This window comes from Macaca nemestrina, chromosome 4 (genome assembly GCF_043159975.1).
Source record: "Macaca nemestrina isolate mMacNem1 chromosome 4, mMacNem.hap1, whole genome shotgun sequence".
In the NCBI taxonomy this organism is placed as follows: domain Eukaryota; kingdom Metazoa; phylum Chordata; class Mammalia; order Primates; family Cercopithecidae; genus Macaca; species Macaca nemestrina.
Window position 1 is genome coordinate 44,086,053 of NC_092128.1, and position 24,517 is coordinate 44,110,569.

General features: G+C 37.1%; 1 long non-coding RNA gene across 2 annotated transcripts in view; it reads left to right on the forward strand.

The window, feature by feature from the left end:
• The first annotated feature begins 2,185 nt into the window (after positions 1-2,185).
• Positions 2,186-24,517, forward strand: part of LOC105475776 (uncharacterized) — a 101,730-nt gene continuing 79,398 nt past the window's right edge. For both annotated transcript variants that reach the window (XR_011621637.1, XR_011621636.1), the window contains exons 1-2: positions 2,186-2,311; positions 18,902-19,103. This is a non-coding gene — a long non-coding RNA (uncharacterized lncRNA). The remainder of the gene's footprint in view (positions 2,312-18,901; positions 19,104-24,517) is intronic.

A 24,517-nucleotide genomic window follows, 5' to 3' on the forward strand; every position in this document is an offset into this window, starting at 1 on the left:
GGCCTACAGGAGATAATTTTTAAATGAACTGATCAGTTTGACTGAAGAGGACTGTGATCCACCATGCTTCACTCCTCAGGGAGGACAGTTTTGACAGATGTAAATGCCACCAATAAGATAAAACAAAACAATGTGGTCCCTTCACCAACTGCTCCATCCTGTTTCTACCTGGACAGTGGAGATGCTGTAGGGTCAGCTAATAAGGCACTTTTTGCTGGTAGAATTGTTCAACAAGTTGCCCGTCTGAAAGGTCGGTGCTAGGTAGCAGTGAGCACTCCCTGGCTTTCTCCTTTAGTCATATTTAAATTTTACTTGGCTCATAGCATGCAAGTAATAACTCTAGTCTTTATATTTACACAACATTCTTGTAAATAATGAAAATCAGCATGCAATACTCTCAGGTGAACCATGTTTTTAAATAAATGAAAATTGAAAATAGGTTTCATTTCTCACTCAAACGGTTGCTGTAGTCTAGTACCTTATTATATCACCAGCATTATTGGAGCCAGAGGGGTATTATCTAGTGTAAAAATTTCAAGCTCACAATCAAGAAATTTGTGTTCTATTCCTACACCAGGCAGCGAAGATGACAACACTATGGGACATTTATTGAAAGGCACTATTCTAGGTACTTCACATGTATTATTTTGTGCACAAAATCCCGTGAGCTAATTCATCTTATTATTACATTTTACATAGGAAGTAACTGGGACACAGAGCAGGTAAACAACCCACCCAAAATCAAGCATTACTGAGTAGCGGAACTCAGGATTCAGTCAGGACACTCTGATTCCATTGCTTCCCATACACAGAAGCTGGGGTGGCTTTTACAATATATGTGTAGCGTAGGCACCAGCCAACCAGAATAGACGCTAGTCTTGGCTCAGGAATAGAGCCCAAGAAGCTCCTTGTGTAAAGGTATTAGCAGGTGCTGAAGTAGGAAGAAGAAATGGCAATCCTGGTGTGGGACCAGAGCAGCAGGAAAAGACAGAGAGACATTTGTCTGCAGCAACAGCTACCTACCAATCTATACAGAAATTTCTCAGTGTTTAAATAAGAAATATAGCCATATTGGTGACACAAAGTGAATATCAACCCTATGATATGTGCACCCCAAATTAATTTACCAACACAGATTCTAATAAAAACCTAGCAACAAATAGAAGTAACAGTCATATTCAGGCAATTCCTTTTAGTTTCACTGCCTGCCTCTTTTTGGCCTCAAGCACCTGGGAACGTGTTCATTTGCAACGTCAAAGTTGCTATCATCTTAAGAAGGTGACTGATCATATGTTAAACACAAGATGGTATGTCAGGATCTGGATTCGTTCTAATACCTTTTTAAAAAAAGTATATAGCTGGAGACTATATTACGTGAACCCTATTTAGAAAATTCCAAGATCTTTTAAAAATATCTGAACTTTGATAAAATCACAAAGGAATAAAAGACACGCTCAGGAATGACTCATAGTAGCACAAAAGATATTTAGCTATATAAGAAAGTTTCATGTTTGAAGAATAGTCACTTCTTTCCACTGATCAATGGAGAAAAATGTGCATTCATTTGCTGAGAGCAGAATATGCCCCCAAACAGCAAACCAGGTTTTATATAAGTTACTTTTCAAGTTAGCTAAGATTTTGTCAATCATTTGATGAGTTTTAGCTTAGGGATAAATTTGAAGCTGTTATTTTTCTGGTGAAGCCAGCAATAGGCAAATGTATGCTGAGGGAAGGAAAGAAACTGGAAAATTCAGCTAACTTAATAGAAATCTAACATTTGCTATTGCATTGAATAATTACGTTTTTCAGATCCTTTGAAGATGAAAGGTTTTGTATTAAAATTTTTTATTACCAGGCTATCATGAAAAAACAAATCCCTACAATGTCTGTGCATTTCTTGTTTTAAAATACGCAAGTGATCTGTTGCCTATCTTTATAACAGTGGTTTCTGTTCCAAAGAGCCTTAATCTGGAAAATATATGACATAAACTTAAACGACTGAGAATATTTAAAAATGAGCTATTCAAAAAAAAAAAAAACACGCTATTGATACTGTTAGACGTTATGGTAGTTTGACCACTTAACAAAGAGAAAGGCGGTGTTTTGTTGTATACAGCTCTGGTAACTTGGGCAGATGACTCACTCAAAGCCTTTGTTACACTCCTTATGACTCACACTTAGTAATGCTCACCCAATTACCTTTGCTAGTATATCTTCATCTTGTTAAAGTGTTTGAGAAATGCTTTGGAAATTCTAATAAGTTCAAATGAGCATTAAAAATGAGAGAGAGTAGAAGTATCTCTTGAGAAAGGTGAGTCCTTCCTATAAACTCTGTGTTTTATTATGGACTGGCAAGCAGTACTAGAATCCGGTGTAACACATGATGACCGGATCTATTTTGTATTCAGGGAAGTCAATGAGTTCTCTAAGTGGCACGAAGCTAAGTACACCCACATAGTTTCTGAGTACATCAGTTCTTCAGTGTACATTAAGCCTTTCCAGATTTAGCCACAGAGGTTGGCTGTTTGCCAGAATTCAGACTCTGTTCTGTTGTGCAGTGGGCTGAGTATTCCCAGGTGCCAGCAGAGTTTTATGCCTAGTCCTTATTTACAGTTTTTCTTAGGATTGCTTTGAAGTGTGAACAATCAAGTTGCAGCATGCTGTAAAGTTCTTTCCACATGAGCCCTTTATTTCATTTTCTGTTATAGCTCTGAAGCCTTCTCAAAACAGAAGTATTTATCTACAACCATTAAAATGCATTTGGGATGATAAATTCCTTATAAATACTTTGTACATAATTTTATTCTCTTTATGAATAAGACAAAAATATAAACAGCCAATTGTATTCTTTCTCTACTGCTTCTCCTCAAAAGGCGTAGTATTTAGCAAGGCATTTGACTATCAGTTATTAAAATGTATAAAATATTCTGTGGCTTAATACCTACAAGATGGGACTTGCAAACACCTTGTGTATAATCACAATTGTGTATTATTTGGAATTCTTAACAAAGCTTCTAATACTAATATGATAACTAATTTGTAGCACTAAAAAACACCTTTTTGGAAAGGAAGTACCTATCATAGCCTGCATACAAACCATGCCTAACATCCTTTTTCCTAACTACTATCATCTTCAGATATTCCAAACTGAATGCAGATTTGTTTCTAAACTCTATATTCCCTTAAGATCAAAAGTTCTGACTTGAATTGTACGCAAGGAGGCCAAAAAGCAGCCCAGCTCCCCAATGCTCTTTCCAAACACCACTCAGAGGTGACCAAAGCCTCAGCATCTGTGAACAGTCATTTGGAAAGCCTAGTGGGGTGAAACAGCCCCAGAAAAAAATGCAAACAAGGGGCTCCCCTAGAAGCCAGGTAATGAATAGATTTTTCAAATATATAAAGAACTTGGCATTTCCATTTAAAAGATGCTTTATGCAAGATACATTTTATCTTTTTTAACCCTGGATTTTGTGTTTGTTTGCCAAAAAATCACAGTCTACACTGGGAGAATAGAACTCAAAAATAGAAGTGGTCTAGTAACTGGTGGAGACCAGTGAGTTGGATAACCACATTAAAGGTTTGCACCTCTGCGTTATGCTCTTCCAATTTGCAGCTCTAACAAACTTTGATTTATGGTGCCAAGAGGGCCCTCTGTGGATGACTTCTGCTCCTTTCAGAACTTTTCATCTTTATCTTTAAATGTCACAATTCTAAATGATTTTTTCGGAGTTAGCCCCAGATAAATGATTCCTGGGAAGACCGCGGCGACGATCCTGAGCCCACTTGCACTTGTGGTTGATGGCACATTAAGCAATAATGCTGATAACGTGCAGCGATCAGTACCTATAGCATTTTCACCTGACCTCAAGATGAGGTTAATGCAGAAGACAAATAGAAGGGAAGCACATGCCCTATTTTTTCATCAGGCTGTTACATAAATAGCAGATAAACATGCCTCTGTTCACACCACATCAGAGCCGAAGAAAATGCTGCTCTGATAACTTCAAGCCATCAACGACTTAAAAATGCTGTTGTCAAATCAATTTTTTACAGCAGACTGACCTGTTTGCAGACCATTTTTAATAGCAGGAGAAGAGTTTAGGACTTGGAGTACACAAGTGATTTCCAAATGACATTTCAGATGTAAAATTTCAGTCTGCCAGCCTTTCCCTCTCTCGCGCCCCATCCACCCCCACATCCATACACATGCACACACGCCCCATCAACTTCCACTGACATTTCTTCATTACCATGAAAAAGCTCGGGCAGTCTTGGGGGATTTTGCAAAGCATCATTCCTCTTTTATACGTAGGCTCTCACTGATACCTCTACAAATGGTTTTCAAAATTTTATGCCCCAACAGGAGGTAGGGTTTGAGTTTTTAAAGTTGTAGAGACAGTGGCTTCTAAGTTTATCCCTTTGACTTCTCTGGCCATTATTACCCACCTAGTGTGTCCCCATCTCAGGAGCTAAAATGCCAAGTGACCTTTTTGGGTGAATGGTCACAAAAACTCATGGGTACATTTAATAAGAAGAAATGCGGGCTCAATAACATGGTGTGAGAAGATTGTCAGGAGTGTGTTCTTTTTTTTTTTTTTTTTTTCTTAACCCAAACACAGCCTCTGTAGATTTTTTTGAATGTTCAAGTTACACCTTCCTCTTCAAATGATAAAAGAATTCAGTGTGAAATTTGTTTTCATAAACTTTTGTGAAAGGTTCTGTCGTTCTCATATAATACTTCAGGAGTATATATAGAGAACACATTCAGCTGTTTCCCTTGATGCCTTAATGATCGAATCAGAGGAAAGGGCTGTATGGGTTTCGTTCTTATTTCTTACTCAATTCTCTCCTCTGTACCATATGAACTTGGCATATATGGACATCACCTTCTTCAGTAAAAATAAAAGCATGGAGTTATTTTTATTACAAAATTTAGTACCATGACAGCCAGCGAAAGTGTAGCCCACAGAAATCTGCCGTTAGAAAATCAGGAATCCTATAAAATGACACTAACTGGGGAGTTCAAGTGGCAAATAGGGATGGTGATTTTTCAATTCAACATCCAAATCTATTAGGATGTGGGATAAGCACTTTGCTGAAAATATTTTTACTTACTTTCAAGATATGAGAGGTAATGTCAGAATCATATGACATATTAAGAAAACCCTAGGTTACTCTAAAGCTACCTCCTTTCATATTTTAAGTTCAGCCTAAACATTTCTCTGTATGTAGTGAACTGATACCTAACTGGATATGTAAACCAACTAACCAACTGTTGTGTCAGTCTCTGAATTTTGGCCAATTAAAGGTGACCAACTGTTCAAACCATGTTCAAATAAGGCAAATACTGAGCTGTAACCAATCCACTGTTTGTGTACCTCACTTCCATTTTCTGTGCATCAGTTTCCTATTTCTGTCCGTAAATCTTCAACCATGTGGCTACACTGGAGTCTCTCTGAGCTTACTCTGTCTCAGGAGGCTGTCCAATTTGTGAATCATTCTTTGCTCAATTAAACTCTGTTAAATTTAAGGTTTTTCTTTTAATACCATATTGTGACAATATCAGCATTTCCATTAAAAGACGTTTTTCCCCTTGTAGGATGTATTAATGTCTAGTAAAAATTGGAGATATTAAAAAGTTAACACATAGTCTTGAAACTATATTTATTGCTGAAAAGTTCTCTTGGCTGTTTTTAAATGATAGTATTTCAACCACACAAAAAGTGTTTTTTGTTTTTTGTTTTTGTTTTTTTTTGGCTATTTTATTTTTTATTTCTGGCTTCATATGACTCAAGAACAGCTTCATTTTCAACTGTTAGCCCATGATGTTGGCTGGTGCCTTTAGACAATTTGGGGATAAAAATAAAATGACTAAGTTATTTTGTTTGGAAAAGCAGCTTCTGCACATTTGCTGTATTTTTTTTCAATAAATATTTCATAACTCTTTTTAAAACATGGCCTTATCCTTTAGCACATATGGGAGGCAGCTAAATCTAAATCAAGTGGATGTTCTAGAGCTCAGATTTCATCACTCAGGACCCAAATCTACTTTTCTGAAGTAGCTCAATACAGAGATCGGCATGACAATCCCCTTAATATCAGAAATTACTAATAGACACTTTACATTTTAAAACATTAAATTATTGTGTATCTATAGATCATGCTTCAGGGAAGGGCTGAAATGCCTCTGTTTTGCTGGCTGGGATATGTCTCTCAGTTTCTATTCCACTAAGCCATACTTCCAAATTATTGGATCAGTCCATCCACCTGGCAGTAAAACACATCATTCCTGTCTTTCTAGATTGAGCCAATGTAGGAAGATAGGGGGCATGTACAGAAGAATTTTTTTAAAAAGGAAAAAAGTGTGTGTGTGTGTGTGTGTATGCGCGTGCGTGCATGCGCATGCATACATATAAAATGAGAGATAAAGCAAATATAGCAAAATGTTAAATGTTAGTGTTTCCGACTAAAGAGTACACAGTGGTTATTTGCACTATTCTTGCAGTATTTCCGTAAACTTGAAATTATTCCAAAATAAACATTAAAAATATAAAAAAGTAAAAATAAAAAAGAATGAGAATCAAAGCTCCAATGATAATAACATATGCTTTCTGAAAATATCAAATAAAAATTGCAACAGCCAGACTTAAACAAAGAAAGAAGGCTTTACTCAATAGTATTTCAGTAGGGGTCAAGAATATTGCAATTGGAGAGACTAAACTCAACTCTATTGAAACAAGATGGGAAGGTTTTTAAGCTTTGAGGCAATGTAGTAGGAAAGTACCTGGGGGAATTGAGAGGAGGTTTGTCTGTGTGATTAGGCCATTTGTGTTTGCTAACTGGCAATTATCACTTAGGAAAGTTAGCTTCCTGCCCTCTTACAGAGAACGGGGGTAGGGACCTTATCTTTCCTGATGATTCCATTTCAAAGGGATGACTCCCAGGTCTTTGAGAAAGACATTCCTAGGTAGTAAAACTGGCAAGAGGCTGAGAGAAGATTTACATCTCAAAGGGACGGAGAAAGAATTTGCAACTACAAGCTTTCTAAAGTAAATATTCTAAGAAAAGGGTGATGGGGGGCTTAGAGGCAGGAAGAAATTTGTCTGAAGTGTAGTCAAGCTGAGGGGAATGTTAAGGCCTTCTTGGCCTTAACAGAAGTCAAATGTATTTGCCTGTTTTGCAAAGATGATAATAAGTTTGTCAAAAGCCATACTAATCTTGAGGGAAGAAAATCAAAGATGCAGTAGCCAATCTTAAAAGATTTTCAAGTTTCTGTCCATTTGTATTACTATGTCCCTCAAACCCACAAGTTCCCTTCCTTTCTCTAGCGGGCTTAGATGTAGAGGATAAAGGCGGACACAAAGAGTACCTTGAGTTTCTGCTGTAACACTTCCTTGTTTGTTTGTTTGTTTATTAAATGGCAATTTCTGCTTCTGTCTTTGGCAATCCCACCCTGTATGATGCTGACCTCATCTGTGCTAACACACAAGTGATTATAGCTTTCTTTATTACTCTTCAGCAAAGACAATCAAGTGCTTTTGGTTTATATCCTCTCCACAGGAACCTGACACAAAGACACTCTGCAAAGCCTGAGCCAAAAAAATATTTGGGAGTCAGCACACTTAAAACTGTACATCTCTCAAGAGACACTTCAAACTGATATCCCTGAAAATCCATCAGCAGCCTTCCACTCTATCACCTCTAAATCTGAAGTCTCTGTTTCCTTTTTTGATGCACTATTCAACTGCTAACAATTTTACTTGATCTACTAGCTCTACCAACACCTCTGCTAAAAAGCATCAAGTACCTTCAGCGACCTCATAACTACAGAGTTTTTGTTTTGATATGTCACCCTTAGCCTTTGGACAGAATTAACCACCTGTTTAGCAACCAGCTCTTCTTTGAGGCTTTTTCTCCCCCTTGGATTCTATGATAATGTGCTTTCTGGTTCTCTTCCTGCTTCCCTAGTTTTTTCTTTTCTATGTCTGTCATGGACCCTACTTTCTAGGTTTATGCCCTAAAGGTAGGAATACCCCAAGGATCTATCTTTACCTTCCTCTGGTCTTGATCTACACCTTCTTGTTGGGTTAGTTTGTCCACTTTTGTAGTTTCTACTACAACCTTTCTGCTGATGACTGTAACTACCATTTTCATGCTGATGACTGAAACTACCACTTTTATGGTGTTGCAAGTCAAACTGTCTTCAGTTTCTTTTCCTCTCAGCTCTAAACACTCTAGCTGCCTCTTAGACAAGGAGAACCTAAAATTCTGCTAACACTTCAAACTGAACATATACAAAACCCAATTAGACCATTTTCACCCCTCCGCACCTGCCTCTCACCTCATATTCTCCAGTCTACATGGAACATTCTATTCAAGTTTATCTGATAGGGCTGCACCTGTCTTAGAAAGACTCTGCTCCGGGTGAACTGCTCCAGCCCTGCCAGATGATTGCCCGCGCTCCAGTCATATTGTGCTCTTTCCTTTCACACTCGTGATGTTTCTTCCATGCTGAGCACTTACACCCAGGGGTTGAACTTCTACATTTTATTCCTGGTCCAGGGATGTAAGCTGCTTCCCAATTTCTCTGATTATAATTAATACCTATTCAGCACAACATTGCTTCTATCCTTTATAACACAACATTTTTCTTTGTGAGTTTTCTTTTTTTTATGTACATGGCTATCTCTTTCACCAAATGAAAAATTTCTTGATAGCAGAGCCTACATCCTACTCTTGTTTTTATCCTTACAATTGTCTTTCACAGAGTGGGTCTTCAGGACATGTGTGCTAAATGAAATAGTGCATTTTCCATAGGCAATTTGAATCTGTTCTGAATCCCTCATGAGGGTCTAAATAAGTAGGCTGTAGATACTAGAGAGCTAAAAATTAAACAGATCCACCAGATCTGTTGATTGGGTGGGGTTTGGGGACTGATAACTGCATATCAGTACATTTTCTGATATTTTCAACTGTTCTGATTCTGCTGACGATAGTAACTTAGTATTTTATGTTTCACATTATAAACCTCTAAGAGAGAGGAGGTGAGAAAAGCACTCTGCAATCTCTCCTGGTCAAAGGAAACTACCTAGCTATCCTAAGATTAGTTTTCAAAGCCCATTTAAAAGATGTAGCCAATGTAACGAAAATGTATTCATAAATGCTTTACCCAGTTGGCTCTAAGTAGATACAACTCACGAGAAGGGCTGCCCTCTCTTTTCATGTGGAAATATGTGGCAGAGAAGAAAATTAGCAAAATAATGTCACAGAAGTATCTCCTCTCAAATATGAGCAAACCGGACCAACGTTCAAGATAGTTTTGGAAGGTTTATTCCAGCCTGGCTGGATCACACAGGAGTGACATCATCACCCACTGGAAAAAAATGGGACGAATTACCATGGAATATTATAATCTGAAGTGGCTCCCAAAAGCTCTGCCATTGCCAGTGCAGGAAACTTGTCACAAATATAGCACACTTTAGGAGCCACAGATTTTCCTTCCTTTTGGGAAAACTGTACATATAAGTACTGGTTAATCTTAGAAGTTGATAATTATAATTCTTGCCCAAGTAAAAGTGCAGTACTAAACCAAATAATACTCTTCCTAAAGAACAGGATGTAGTTAATAATAGCTTCTTTTTATTGAACACCCACCATGGGCCAGATGCTTTATCTACATTTGTGTTTATTTTTACAAAAGCCCAGCAAAGTAAGTATAATTATCTCCATTTTATTTTTGTGGGAATTGAGGCTTACAGAGCAAAATAATGGGTAGACAATAAATTTGAACTTGAACTCAGGGTTTCCTGACTCCAGATTTTATGCCTTTTCAAATCTATTTTGCTGTCATAATAGAAATGCATCAAGGTACTAAAGGATTATTTTCAAGAGAAGATGTGAACCTGCTGCTGTCACTTAAAGCTCTTCAATTCTTATGGATGTAAAATGGAGATACATCCAAAAAAGGCTTAGAAAAAATAATGTACTGGGAAGTATCAAAGATAGGACAACTGCCTTGTTCTTCTCAGACTTTGTAAGACACCAATGTTGGTTAGGATGAACTCAGGACAAGTCCAGCCTAAGACAGCCAGAAAACAATAGTCAAGTTATCTACTTAACATTGTTTCTCCTCTATGAAAACCTGAGATGTCAATGCTATGGTAGGCCTGCCTAGGCCTATCCTATTTCTAAATGACACTAACAGAGGTAATACATTTTAACCCTTTATGTGTATCTCAGTCAGTCCCTGGCCTCTTGAAAGCAATATGTGATTGGCTTTTGGAATGTTATGCAGAGAAAGGTCTGAAAAGAATGTGCAGCTTCCTTAACCACTGCCCTTATCCCTCAAGAGTTCATAAATCTACTAGATTACAGTTTGTCCAATGTGTGGCCACCAGGCATGGCAAGTATTTTTCATAGCTCCTCCTTCCTGGGTGACCACTCTTTCCTATGACTCCCTCTCTGCGTGAGAGATCATCCCTGTGGCTCTTGCCATCCTTTCCCTTGACTTATCCTTCTTTCAAGATCTCCTGTGATCATCTATAATGCTTAGATTCATGATCCACATTCTCACCTGGAAATTAAAACTTGACAACTTTTAGAATTATTTTTTGCAGATAAACTAACTTGACTCATCACAGACCAGACACCCCAAATATTGAAATTAGCTTATTCTGGATTTGAGTTTTCCCAACTTCACATATGCTTATGACACTGGAAGGTCAAAAATTGATCTCTCCTATTCATGTCCTATAAAAAATGATTGTCTACCACCTACGTTAACTTCAAGTTTTTTTGGCCCAGGCTCTTTCTGTCTTCATCCCTCATATACTATAGCACAATTTCCTTGGGATATAAATTAATATATTTGATATATATTTAATAATTTTCATTTCTCAAAAATTATTTTCTGGTATGTTTTAATCACTACCAGCATTCATTTTATTTTTCAGGTTTTATAAACCCATGCAAAAATTTTTTAAAAGACCTTAGATTTTACAACCTCTGAAATAATTCATTATCAATTGGACAAGAATTTGAAAACAAGTGAATTAGGATCTGTATTCTAAATTCCTCAAACTCATCTTTTTTTTTTTTTTTTTTTTTTTGCTTTGGCTAATTAAAAATTTCATTCACAAAAGCTATATGATAACTTGTGACTGGGATTAAAATGATTAATCAGTCCCCTAGTATTGCAGGAATTACAAACTTTGGCTTGGAAAAGCATAAAACATTCTTAGAAAAGAAAAAGTATAAGATACAAGGAAAACAATGATCAAAACGTTTGCATGGATTAACAATGCTTTTAAATTAGGAAGACAGGAGGTGGGCGGGGGGCGGCGGAGAGTTTCCAACATCATTTTGCTGAATTAAAACTAAAATATTTAAAGTCCTAGAAGCAATGAAATCAGTTCATCTGGATTTCTAACTAAATTTCAGAAAAAGCCAAAAAGGCAAATAGGTGTCCAGTAGTGAAGAGTTCCTTAAATCAGTTCTTAGATCAGATGCACTGGATCACCATCCAAATTTGTTAAAACTTGTGAGAGCTCACAGTTTATAAAGTGTTTTTCACAGTGCCTACAGAACATGAGGCAACAGTAAATCGTGTTCCCATCTCTCTTATCCTTCATACTTCCTGCTGTGCATGAATGCGTGTGTGTGTCTGTGTGTGACGAGGGAGTGGGCATTTCTCCCTACCCCAGTATGTGGAGAGCCTTTCTTTAGTTTCTTGCTTTTGTTTAGTTTGCCCTAGAAATTCAATTTCCACATTAATATTGTACAGTTTCCACTGGCAATAGAACTCTCCTTCAAGGAATAAGCATCCTTTGAGAGTGTGGAAGCTATAGAACATAGATCAACAATCATGCACACACAAAGCACCCTCAGAAATGATGTAACTTTAAGGAAATATTGTAAATAGAAAGATATGACTTCATTAAAGAGTACTGGAAGTACTCATTTTTCAGGAATTTAGCTCTCCATAATTCTTTTATTTCTTTCACAAATTGGATAATTAATGTGAGTTAGTCAAAATCCTCTATGGTTACAATCTCTGTGATTCTTTAATATTATAACTCTATGGGCTCATTTCTCATTTTTCTCCATACCTCATTTAAGGCTTGAAGTCAGTGGGAATTACCTCAGGCAAGATGAATTAGAGACTATCTGCCTAATCACTTAAGGCAGACTGTCAATTTTTAGAAATTATTAAATACATCTACACCATCATATGAAAATGTGAGTTTTCATAAAAACCCACATTCTTATATTTCTAATACAGATAGGAAAATGCTTTCTAAAAACTTAAAGCCTCCTGGGATCATAGAATTTTGAAACTAAGAGTTTTACAAATTATTTATTTATTACTCATTTATACAAAAAATGTTATGAGAACTTTATGGACTAAAAACATAACCTCTTTGTCAAGTTATTTAAACTTTCCAAGCCTCAGTTTCTCGGTTGGTTGGATGAGAAAGGTTAAAAGGATGACATCTCATGCAACTCCAAGCTGTAATATTCCACAGTTCTGGGCTGGTAACTTGTCAAAAGTTACCTAGCTAATTAGTGGCACAGCCAAGGCTACACTCCAGAAGCTAGAATTTCCTGGTTACTCCTCTCCTGTCCTTTGCACTATAATACACTAAGCTTCTAAATTAAAAATAATAATAATTTTTTAATTCTCAAAATGCTGTCCTATGTCTATAAAAGGTCATGTCCAGCTCTGTAACTTAGCTTGAATAGTTACATATAAGCTCTATTAATTAAATGGCAAATGTTGCATATTATGTCTAAAAATTCAAAAGCTAAACTAATACTAGGTTAAGCTATGTACAATTCATATTTTCTTTCCTTATTTGTTTTACAAACGACATTTGGATATCACTTATAAATCCCAACCCTTCAAGTACAAATCTAGTAGAGTTTGAGGCTTATAGACAGCTCAGGGTGCTTCTGAGCTCAGGTCAGGGAGCATTTTGCAGGCCAACATATTGAAACCCTCTTTTATACTGCTGCCAAATTGAATGCTTGTTAGTGAACATGAGACACAAACTTGAAAGGGGAAACTCTTTCAATGCAGCTTAAGCCATATGCCATCCAATTGTCTTATGGGCAGTAGTGGGTCCCCTTTTTTCTGAGTGTGTAGAGAAGAGCATCATGTCTTTTGTGGCACCAGCCTGCCAGGCCCAGAGCCTTCTCCTTCAAGTGCCTCATTCAGTCTCCAAGTTGGCTGAATAAGGCACTTTACTGATGTTAACAGAGGGACAGACACATATGGAGACAGTCAGCCATCCAATCACTGCATTCTAAGAATAATTCTTTCTATCAGTATCATCCTATTCCATACAAATACCTCTCAAACTCATGATATACTTATACATATAGTAGTGTAGACTAGTGGTTAGGGTTTAGCCTCTGGGGGTAGACCACCTCCACTTAAATTCCGAATCTGCCACTAGTTGAGTGTCCTTGGAAGCAAATCGCATGACCTTCTGGGAAATTCATCTCTGCATATGCAAAATTGTGATAGTAGAATCCACCTCACAGGGCTGTCGTAGAGATTAAAGGATTTAGTTTTTGTAGGCTGTTTAGAACAGGCTTTGTTAGCTTTTATCATTAATGTTTTCTATATTGAATATTTTTCTATTGTTCGTTACCAGTGCTGTCATCCTCACGCTCTCTCACATCTAAAACTTAACATGTCTTCGCAGTTCCACCTCAACAATATCTTGTTAATGCAGCCCTTTCTTTATACTCCAGCTGTCTTGTATAGTTCTTACTGTCTGTATCACTCTGGTGGAATTTATTATATACTATACTCCTTTGTATTGCTCACTGCTCATTCTTTTCTTTGATGTTTTCATTTTTTGGTTTCCCCTTGAGATCTTTTCTTACTCTTCTTTGTATTCTTTTCTGCACTTAGTATTGATACCATGTGGTACATAATAATACGTAATCAATATTTATTAACCAGAGTTCTATTACATTTATTTATTCAAAATTCAAAATAGGTACGTTATTGGTACCTATTACATAATAGGCATCAGGTAAAATAACTGCAATACAGCATGAAAAAAGCAACAATCAAATCATGAGGAATTATACTGGCAGAAAGGAAGCAGCAATAACTCTGCTTGCAAGAGTCAGGAAAAGCATTGCAAAGTGTATTCTTCAATGGGATATTGAAGGATAACTAGGAGGTTTCCAGATTTATGGAGAGTAGTAGGATCAACAAAGAGAAAAAATATGCTTATTGGCTTAGAGCTGTGAAATAGTGTGGGGAAACTTAGAGGAATCACCAGGCAATGGAAGAAATGATGCTGGATAAGTAATGATCATAAGTTAATCTTAATTGAGAGCTTCCTAAGTTTTCAAGCACTCTGTGTGCATTATTTCTGATGCTCACAGTGGCTCTAAATAATATATTAACCCAGTTTTACAGATGAATGAAGTGAAGCTCAGAAGAGTAATAGGTTTGATAATAAGCATGGGTAGAACTGGAATTCCAGCCCATTGGTCTCCATTCCTGCACTGATTCTGTTGTCCAGCCCCCTAATGTGCCATGAGCATGCAGATGTATGTATTTCACCTTGCAACAGAGAGAGAGAAAGAGAGAGAGACAGAGAGATCTCAATGGAGAGCAAGGTCCCAGAAGAATCTCAGTATGCTAATAACAATTATAAAAAAGAACAAAATTGTCCTATGTTTCAGATAGGCAAATTAACTTTAGATTCTAGATTTGATACAAATGATTGGTTAGTGCTTATAATATTCTGCTTTCCTAGGATCCTTTCCTTCTATCAGTGACCAAAAGTCACACACAGTCCTTCAAATAACTTCAAGTCTTCTACAATCGATTCCTAGATAAATAATGAGGGAGACCTGTATTCTAATTTTATTCTGCTACCCACTTTGAATCAGCCAAAGTTTGAACATTATTGTGCCTACTTTTTTCAAAAATGTATAAGGAATTGTAGCCTGTATTGTAAAGATGGTTTCTTTTTTTTTTTTTTTTTTTTTTTTTTTGAGACGGAGTCTCGCTCTGTAGCCCAGGCTGGAGTGCAGTGGCCAGATCTCAGCTCACTGCAAGCTCCGCCTCCCGGGTTCACGCCATTCTCCGGCCTCAGCCTCCAGAGTAGCTGGGACTACAGGCGCCCGCCACCTCGCCCGGCTAGTTTTTTGTATTTCTTTAGTAGAGACGGGGTTTCACCGTGTTCGCCAGGATGGTCTCGATCTCCTGACCTCGTGATCCGCCCGTCTCGGCCTCCCAAAGTGCTGGGATTACAGGCTTGAGCCACCGCGCCCGGCCTGTAAAGATGGTTATTTCATTTTTTTTACAAACAAAAAAATTCCAGAAACTCATGGATATGCTTCAAAAGTATTATAAGAAACTTATCAAGCTAGAAATATTTTTTTCAAGAATCCTGATCATTCTAACTACAGAAAAAATTCTAGAATATTATAGCATTTAAAATCTTCAATAAATTCATAATAAACAGCACAGAGTAGATTCTCTGTGTTATGCTGAGGGTAATCTGACTCAAGCAGACAACAACAATTTCTTCTTAAATTAGAAGCTGCAAAGACATAGAACAGCCTTTGCTTGTTTCCAGAACTTTAGCTTGAGTGTAAGTTTTGGAGATATATGCCTGTGTTTATGAGTCTTTGAGTTATTCACTCATTCAACAAGATTTAACGTGCCATATACTTCCAGATATCATCAACTACTAGTAAATGCTAATTAACAAGCAAATAAACTGGAAAAATATCAAATGGAATACCTTAGTGAGTGATAATACAGAGAAAAAAATGGAATATTTGCTTAGTAATTTAAGTAAATGAATATTATTTTATAATATAAATTGGTCGTGTATTCGCTTAATATTTTTAAAGAAAAAAAAACAGAAAAATACTTAGCATTTTACTACCACATTCAGGAAAGTTGCAAGATTAGTTTGAAAGTTTAAAAGTCTTTAACCATTGAGTATAATTTGAGTTTGACATATTTAATCACTAGACTATATATTAGAATATATAGTTCATGTATTGTTTTAAGTAACCTGGGCTAAGATGAGCTTCTCTAGACTTTTTAGGTCTTCATACACATTCTAGTCACCAATATTAAATCTTCATACTAAAATATCAAAAATAAATGCTATATTTTCTAAATCTCCAAAAAGGCTGTCTTGGATGTAGGCCAGGCAGTGAATTCCCTGATACATGTGAATATACAGTAATAATTCCCTTCTCTGATTATAACTAGACTCACTCTTTTTTACTTTTGGGTCACAGTTATATCTTACATAATCCAGCAGAGGGTGCTTCCTTTTTAGGGTTGGATTAGAATTAAATATGATAGGAAAAAGTTAAAATCTTTTGATATTTCATTTCCAGTTGTTGATGAAATCAAATCCCCTTGCAGTGTAGTATATTTTCAGAAGTTTCCTAAGGATAATTATCTTCCTGCAGCATCACATGTTTTAACCAGCAGTTACATAACAACAGTGTATGTGCGCCTTTGACATGTTTACTGTCCTATTTTCCTCCTCGACTAGAAGTTATGATCCCTACTCAAAAGTTCCAGGTATATTCAACATAGGGACTTTTTTGTTTAGCAGTGCTCCTTCCACTCTGGGAATATATAAGAAGTGTTGCAGCCATTTACAAAAACTGTGTGTGTAAGTTGTGTGTGTGCATGTGTGTTTGGGAAGAAAAAAAGGAGCTTTCTTCGAGATAATTCTTCATAACAAAAGCATAGTTGCAGAGCATTCACGACATCATTGGCCATGTTAAGAGTAGATGAAAATGTGTAGCCTCTTCTCAAGAGCTAAATGGCCAGTAAGGAATAGTTCATTTCCTTCAGTGTGTGGCCCTGAATTTCTCTGCTGCATAAGAGTAGTTCCTGAAATTGTCATCTAAGGAGGATCCTAGTATTTTTTTTACATCCTTTTTCAGCTAGTCACCTAGCTCTGAAGTAGCTGGCCTTGCACAGAAGGTTCTGCTAAGGAATGTGAGGCACTCAAAATGGCTTTGAATCACACTTCTCAGAAGAGACAACCACAGGCATTACAAAGGAGAAAGCTGGAGTAGTCTCAGCTATCAAGCTAGCTTCAAGAGATTTTTCCCTCCCACCACTTTATATATGATAGTGCAGTCAAATTTAATAAATGGAGATTATATCTCCCTGAGTATCTTGCAAGCAGACAGATTTTGCTTTTGAATCCTCTTCCATCTCAAATTTTTACTGTTAAAAGTTGTACACCCGTATGGAAGACAGGCATTTCTGGAAATACAACATAGTAAGAAATCTGTATCTTTGAGTGCTGAGCTAGCCCACACTAGAAGCATAACACAAAGCTAAGAGAAAGAGCTGGTTTTGGTGAGCAAATGTTTTATATCTGCACACAAGAAAACTGAGGACAGCTCTAATTTTAAATCCCATTAGAAAATGCTGTGATTAACTGCAGGACCTCACTGATTGTTCAAGTAATAGATGAACATGCCACAGTGAAATATTTCCCCTTTTTATTTACAAACAAAAGAGGATTTTTATGTGGACAGAAATCAAAGCATTACTGAAGCACTGGTTGCCTAAGCTTAAATTCTTTCACATTAACACAGATTCTTTATTATGTAAAGTCAACATCTTCAATATTTTTGAATGGTTTTGAATGGTATAATCTGTAATATTTTGTGATTTCCCTTAAAATGGGTTGGTTTCTTCAGAAAGAATTATGTACCTACAACATAATGAAGTAATTAACTAGAGAACAAAAGGCTTTTCTTTTGTTTCAGACAAAACTTGCTTCTAAGACACAAGCTACACATGTATTATTTTTAGGACCATCAGCCTTGCCCTGGATGATGATTTTGTTGTCAGAAATGTTTTTATTATTTTCTGCAATACCAAAAAGACCTGACAAAACATTAATAGGACAATTGAGATAAAATGTGCTATATGTTGTTATGTTGCTTTTATAAATATTTTGGATTTGCCAATGTAATAGACTTTGATAAATCATAATATTTCTACAACTAAAAATCATTAATATCTATTTTGACTGATATGTATGTTAGGTAAAAACTACAAATTATATTGTAGACAAACGACTTAGAAATCATATGCAAACAATTCAAAATATATTTAATTAAAATGCATTTTAAAAGTCCTTAACTGAAATAAAAGTGCAATTTTTAAGAGTGTTGCCCCCACAATCCTTGGCTCACAGAATTATATATATACACATATATATTCACACATATATACATATATATACACATATATATATGTATATATAGATGGAGTCTAGCTCTGTCACCCAGGCTGGAGAGCAGTGGCACGATCTTGGCTCACTGCAGTCTCTGCTTCCCGGGTTCAAGCAATTCTCCTGCCTCAGTCTCCCAAGTAGCTGGAGTTACATGTGCCGGCCACCACAGCCAGCTAATTATTGAATTTTTAGTAGGGATGGGATTTCACCGTGTTGGCCAAGCTGGTCTTGAACTCCTGATCTCGTGATCTGCCCACCTTGGCCTCCCAAAGTGCTGGGATTGCAAGCATGAGCCACTGCACCCGGCCACAGAATTATATTAAACTTCACGATCACATTTTTCACTTCACAGCACATCCTATTCCCAAGTGTGAAACCCTTTGTTATATAAGATGTGCCGGAAGAAGTGAGAGGAGTAAAAGGTAAAGAACCCAAGGAAAAGTTCCAAAAATTGCAAACTGACAGCCTGCAAGAAGAGTTTGCCTCACTGACATACTTAATTAGCTTTTTGATGTTGACTAACATACTGCAATTTGGGAATTGGTTGCTGTGATGATATATGGCCCCAAGAATGTCTATATCCTAATGGCCAACACCTTTAAATGTTGCCTTATATGATAATACTGATTTTGCAGGTATGATTAAGGATTTTGAGATGGGAAGATCATCCTGGATTATCACAGTGGGTCTGATGTAATCAGAACGGTCTTTATGAGAGATGCCAGAGGAGTCAGACAGAAAGAGATGTGAAAACAGAGGCAGAGGGATGCAGAAAACTTTGAAGACGTTACCCTGCTGACTTTGAAGATACAAGAAGGGAGCCATGAGCCAAAGGATGTAGGTAACCTCTGGAATATGGCAAGGACAAGCAAATGGCTTCTTCCCTGGATCCTCTAGAAAGAGCGATCCTGCATACCCATTTTAGATTTCTGACCTCTAGAACTGTAAGACAATACATTTGTGTTGTTTTCAGTTGCTAAATGTGTGGAATTTTTTATAGCAGCAATAGCAAACTAATGCATTTGCCTATAATTTATCAAACTTAGAAGATTTCACGTACAGATTCAGACTTACTTGTTTTTACGTCTGTTGAGAACTGGAAAATCTAGTGAGGGCTGAGTGTCACCACCTCCTCCTGTCAATGACTGGTTAAAGCTGTTCCCTTTAGAGGTTAAGTCTTCTCTGGTCTATCAAGGCTATCAGATTCTGTTTTTAATATGAAACCTCTGGTAGATATTTGAATTTGTGACCCCTGCTATGTGTGATCTTATATTTTGCATTTTACTTAATAGTCATCTCATATTTAGCTTTTTACAGAATTATATCTAATTATCCACTTTTTACAAATGGCATTCTATTAAACTATTTTTATCAGGCTATTTTCACACTGCTATAAAGAAATACCTGAGACTGGGTAATTTATAAAGAAAAAAGGTTTAATTGGTTCACACTTCTGCAGACTGTACAGGAAGCATGGTGTTGACCTCTTCTTGGCTTCTGGGGAAGCCTCAGGAAACTTACAATCATAGTATAAAGCAAAAGGGGGAGCAGACACATCACATGGCCAGAGTAAGAGTGAAAGAGGGAGCCAGGAGGTGTCATGCACTTTTCAACAACTAGATCTCATGAGAACAGCACCAAGGGGATGATGCTAAACCATTCAAGAGAGATATAACCTCATGATCCAACTACCTCCGTCTAACATTGGGGATTACAATTCAACATGAGATTTGGGCTACCACACATATCCAAACTATATCACTATTGATCCTGAGATTAAGTAAATGAGAATATCATTTACTTAATCGTTTTCCACCATCCACTTCTGTTTGTCTTTTCTGTAAACTTTTTGAAGATTTTCTACTCTTGGTGAGCCATAATTACATTATTTGTAGCATACGTAGTGTATTCAATGAGTGGGATTCAGGAGTATCTGGAGGCAATCAATGTGCTCTTTTTCACTGCTAACTATCTCATCTACTATTCTTTCATGAAATCTCAGGCACATTGGGCACTCTTACATACTAACATAGTTTCATATCCCAGATACTAGAAAGTCCAGTGCAGGTTAATATTAAGCTTTCCCATTGCCCCTCAACTTTGGCGGGCTTTAAGCTGCAGTGAGGAAAAGCAGTGTATGTGAGAGACAGGGGCAACTGTCCCTCCAGAGGCACTAAGTGAAGTCATTTCCTTCCTTTTCCAGCTTCCAGAGCTGCATGCATTGCATTCATCAGCTCATGGTCCCTTCCTGAATCCCCTTCTAAGCCAGCAGCTTAGCACAGCTTCAGTCCTAACACTGCCTCCTCCTTTAGCCATATCTCCCTCTGCTTCCCTCGTATAGGGACACTTGTGATAACATTATTTGGCCCACCTGGATAATCTCAGCTACTCTCATTTCAAGATCCTTAACTTGATCACATCTGCAAAATCCTTGCTATATAAAGTAGCATTCATAGGTATCAGGAATTAGGACATGGACATCCTTCAGGGCCACAATTCAGCAAACTGCATTCAGCCTACAGAATTGAAGCCAAAACAACAAAAAAGATTTTATGCTAACTGGAATTCTAACTACCAAATTTTATGGTCCTCATCCTACTACTATTCTCTGTTGCATTTAAGATGCCTAACTATGTGTTCCTTCTTTAAACATTTTCTTTCATTGGATTTCGGATAGTTCTTTCCCATGGCTGTCTTTCTTTTCTACCTCTTCTAATAGATTCCATTCTCTTTCTCCCAACTTTTGACTCTGCATTTATCCCCACCCCATTCCTCTATACCTATGTCTCCCATTGTCATAATTCCTAATGAGTCTCAAATCTATATTTCAAGCTCCAGTCTCTTTTTCACCTGTATTTGCAACCACATTTTGGGCATAGTCCTCTGAAACTGTTTCCAAAAACGAACCTATTATCTTGCCTGGCAAACTTGTCAGTCTTCTCATATTTTTTTGTTTTCCTTCGTTTTACTCCCATTGGCACTATCATTGCTTAGGGCCTTAATTTTCTTTCATACCGGAGCTGCTGTAGCAGCCCTTAATTGGTAGCCCCATCCTCAGTCTTTTCTCACTCAAATCCATTTTTCACATCATGGCTAGATTAACATTTCCTTTTTTGGAGTGCAGTGGCACTATCTTGGCTCACTGAAACCTCTACTTCCCGAGTTCAACAGTTTGCCTGCCTCAGCCTCCCGTGTAGCTGGGATCAGAGGTGTGCGCCACCACCCGCACTAATTTATGTATTTTTAGTAGAGATAGGGTTTCGCCACGTTGGCCAGACTGGTTTTGAACTCCTAACTTCAAGAGATCCATCAGCCTCAGCTTTCTAAAGTTCTAGGATGACAGGCATGAGCCACCACACCCAATCTAGGTTAACATTTCTAAAACTCGAAAGTAGTCACATAATTCCATATGCAAAACACAAAAAACAAAAACAAAACTTAGAGGCTGGGTATGGTGGCTCACGCCTGTAATCCCAGCACTTTGGGAGGCCGAGGTGAGCGGATCACCTGAGGTCAGGAGTTTGAGACCAGCCTGACCGACATAGAGAAATCCTCTCTCTACTGAAAATACAAAATTAGCCAGGCGTGGTGGCCCGCGCCTGTAATCCCAGCTACTCCTGAGGCTGAGGCAGAAGAATTGCTTGAATCCAGGAGGTGGAGGTTGCGGTGAGCTGAGATGGTGCCATTGTACTCCAGCCTGGGCAACAAGAGAGAAACTCTTCTCAAAAAAAAAAAAAAAACAAAACAAAACTTTGATAACCACCTCCACCACCAAGATAAATTTAGAACTTTGACCCTCACATTGAATGTCATTTTTAATCTGTCCCTGCTCTAACTCTTCATGTTCTTTTATTATCATTTCTTTTCAACTCCTAGCCACACTACATGAATCTATTTCCAGGAAACATCTTGCACTTTTAGACTGGCTGGTATTTGGTCTTTTTTTTCCCTACGTTTTCCTAAATAACATTCCACTTAGATGAAACTCTCCTCATTTTTAAGGCACAACTTCAGTGTTCCTTCCTCTGAAATCCTTTTTCTATTTTCCCATAGCACTTTTTACATATATTCATAATAACGAACACTGCTGTTTTTATATATCTGTATCTACCAAAGAGTAAGTTGTAAGCTAAGTTTCTTTAGAGCATAGTGTTTCATTCCTCTTAGTATCCCTAGTAGCAAGCATGGCTCCTATAATCAACATTAAGAATATTCATCTATGTAACAAATACCTGAGTTTGACTGTTGTTTAAGTTTTCTGTGTCTAAATATCTTTACAAAATGGGGTGGTGTATAATAGTACACACCTGCATTAATTCTTATGAAACATTTAGAATACTGCTTGCCATGTAATAAGGAGTACAAAGTGTTAAATAAAAATAAATAAAAGCCGGATGCAGTCATGGGTATCTATAGTACCAGCTATTTGGGGAAGCCGAGACAGGAGGATTACTTGAGGCCAGGAATTTGAGGCTGCAGTGAGCTATAATCAACCCTGTAAATAGCCACTGCACTCCAGCCTAGGCAATGTAATGAGATCTTGTGTCTAAAAAAATAAAAATTAAAAACAAAAATAAAATGGTTAATCTTTAAAAAGTAAACAAGTGTTTACTGAATTACATTATTATATATAAAACAAAAATTTTAAAAAATTCATAAGCAACTTAGCATTAAAAAAAGGAAATAATTTAAATATGCATGAAAAGGGTGAAATTATTCAGAAAGAGTAAACTGGTACAAGATGTTTTTGTCATGAGATAAGAAGAATAGAAATATGAGGGCATTTCTCATCTTGTTCCCCTGATGCTGACTCTTAGCACAGTTACCTCCAAAAAAATAGAAAAAAAAATACACCTCTTCGGTTGAATTAAGTCCATGGGACCACAAAGCAAAATGAGAAATTATCCTTTTAATTAGCTTCAGTGAGTTTCAATTAAATTATTTTCTGAGAATTAATAATAGTGGAAGAATTTTCTAGGTCTCCCTTTTCAAAGAAACATTTAAGTCTCTTTAAAAATCAAAACCATTACCATGAAAATTTCTTGACCAGAACGAAGAATTCTCTAGATATCTGCAATTAAAAAAATAGAATTAAGAAGTCTAATATTGGCATGATGTTTCTAAATTACTAAGATCATCATATAATTTGCCCAGCAGTCATTCTTTGAGCAAGCTCCTTTTAAAGCCAGAATTTAAGCAGGAAATTGAATCTGCAAAAGGAAGATCAATGAAGCACTGTGTCTTCAAATACTCACAAATGAATGAATAAGTGTTCAAGGATAAGAAATCGTCAGATTTGTGGAGATGCAGGGTAGGAGAGGAGGCAGTAGAATGAGAATCAAGAATGGGTTCTTGTCTGCACTTATTCTATATTCAATACGTGACCCAGGGAAAGCTATCTAAACCTTTTTGGATCTCAGATTTCTCATTTCTGAGGTTGAAATAGACAATTTATATGATCTCTTTTAGCTCTAATTAACTTTGCTTCTATGTACAATAAAGAGTATATACATCTACAGCATTTAGGTGATGTTCTGACTAGTTTTTAAAATAACTATAACTGAGATGTTATTTTCAAACTTGTTAATGAAATCTCTTTTCTCCTTCCAAGTAAATACTTGGCCTTTTTGGTCTAAAGCATCCATTGGCTTAGTGGGATATTAGGATTTGTATGAAAATAGTTAATCTTTCACTTTTGATGTTTGAAATGAGATTTTTCTGCAAGGCAACATATCAGCAAGCCATGCTATTATCTTAAGAGAGGATTTACTAAATCCTATCAGCTACCATTTATCATGATAAGGGCTCAGTCTATAACGTTTATCACATAGAGTTCTCACATAATGTAGAAAGCATACCCCTCCAGACCATGACATATGTCTCTAGGGCTTACTGCTTTATGATATAAGGGAGACATAATGTGGAGGTTTGAGGGAAATCCCAGACCTTTAGCCACCAGGAAATCGGAAGGTCTATGATCTGGTCATCTGTTCTTTCTTGGATTCATCAGGAATTAGTTGCCCATATTGCTGACTCAGTTTACCTCTACTATCACATGACTATAAATTCCTAAATGGGACTGATCCTTTCCCCAGGCTGCCCAGGCAGCCAGTCCCATGGTGCTTGGCTAGAGGATCACGTTTACACTTATTTCCTGCCACCTCTGCTGACAATCTCTACTGGCCTGCTCAGCTTTCCCTCAGGGTACACAGATGATTCTAGATCATTTCCATACCACAGGGAAGTCAAAT